General features: G+C 32.5%; 1 non-coding gene across 1 annotated transcript; it reads right to left on the bottom strand.

Annotated features, from left to right (window-relative positions):
- Positions 1-1,334: 1,334 nt before the first annotated feature.
- LOC112745808 (small nucleolar RNA R71) lies at positions 1,335-1,442 on the bottom strand. The gene has a single exon (XR_003173719.1). It is a non-coding gene; the product is annotated as a small nucleolar RNA R71 (small nucleolar RNA).
- Positions 1,443-1,687: the final 245 nt, after the last annotated feature.

Here is a 1,687-nt window from a genome sequence, read left to right as displayed (position 1 = left end):
TTAAAAGAAAAAAATCTGATCTTTTTCAAAAATCAAATCTTTTTTTTCAATTTTTTTTAGTTATTTTTGAAAATTTCAAAAAATATTTTTCAAAAATCTTTTTCTTAATTTTACATCATATTTTCGAAAATAACTTCATCAATTAATGTTTTGATTCAAAAATTTCAAGTTTGTTACTTACTTGTTAAGAAAGATTCAAACTTTAAGTTCTAGAATCATATCTTGTGATTTCTTGTGAATCAAGTCATTAATTGAGATTTTAAAAATCAAATCTTTTTCAAAAACTAATTTCTATCATATCTTTTCAAAAAATATCTTCCTATCTTATCTTTTCCAAAAAAATATGATTTCAAAATATCTTTTCTAACTTCCTAACTTCTTATCTTTTCAAATTTGTTTCAACTAACTAACTAACTTTTTGTTTGTTTCTTACCTTTTTCAAAACTACCTAACTAACTCTCCCTCTCTAATTTTCGAAAATATCTTCCCTCTTTTTCAAAAATTCTTTTTAATTAACTAATTATTTTAGTTTTAATTTTTGAAAATTACTAACATTTTTCAAAAACTATTTTCGAAAATCACTAACTCTTTTTCAAAAATTATTTTCGAAAATTCCTTCTCTCTCATCTTATTCTATTTATTTATTCATCTACTAACATCTCTCCCTCACCCACCAAAAATCCGAACCCTCTCTCTCTCTCTTTCTGAGTTCAGATTTTTCTCTTCTTCTTTTCTTCTACTAACAATAAGGAACCTCTTTACTGTGACATATAGGATTCCTCTTCTTTTCTTTTTCTCTTCTCTTTCTTATGAGAAGGGACAGAGAAAAAGTCATTCTTGTTGAAGATGATCCAGAACCTGAAAAGACTCTGAAGAGAAAACTAAGAGAAGCTAAATTACAACAATCCAGAGACAACTTGATTGAAAATTTTGAACAAGTAAAGGAGATGGCAGCCAAACCCAACAACAATGCAAGGAGAATGCTTGGTGACTTTACTGCACCTAATTCCAATTTACATGGAAGAAGCATCTCCATTCCTGCCATTGGAGCAAACAACTTTGAGCTGAAACCTCAGCTAGTTTCTCTGATGCAGCAGAACTGCAAGTTTCATGGACTTCCATCTGAAGATCCTTTTCAGTTCTTAACTGAATTCTTGCAGATCTGTGATACTGTTAAGACTAATGGAGTAGATCCTGAAGTCTACAGGCTCATGCTTTTCCCTTTTACTATAAGAGACAGAGCTAGAGTGTGGTTGGACTCTCAACCCAAAGACAGCCTGAACTCTTGGGATAAGCTGGTCACGGCTTTCTTAGCCAAGTTCTTTCCTCTGAGCAAGCTTAGAGTGGATGTTCAAACCTTCAAACAAAAAGATGGTGAATCCCTCTATGAAGCTTGAGAAAGATATAAACAGTTGACCAAAAAGTGTCCTTTTGACATGCTTTCAGAATGGACCATCCTGGATATATTCTATGATGGTTTATCTGAGCTATCAAAGATGTCATTGGATACTTCTGCAGGTGGATCCATTCACCTAAAGAAAATGCCTGCAGAAGCTCAAGAACTCATTGACATGGTTGCTAATAACCAGTTCATGTACACTTCTGAGAGGAATCCTGTGAGTAATGGGACGCCTATGAAGAAGGGAGTTCTTGAAGTTGATACTCTGAATGCCATATTGGCTCAGAA

Source organism: Arachis hypogaea, chromosome 14 (assembly GCF_003086295.3).
Source record: "Arachis hypogaea cultivar Tifrunner chromosome 14, arahy.Tifrunner.gnm2.J5K5, whole genome shotgun sequence".
Classification (NCBI taxonomy): Eukaryota; Viridiplantae; Streptophyta; class Magnoliopsida; order Fabales; family Fabaceae; genus Arachis; species Arachis hypogaea.
Note: the sequence above shows the minus strand (reverse complement) of the source record. Positions and strands in the feature narration are given on the sequence as shown.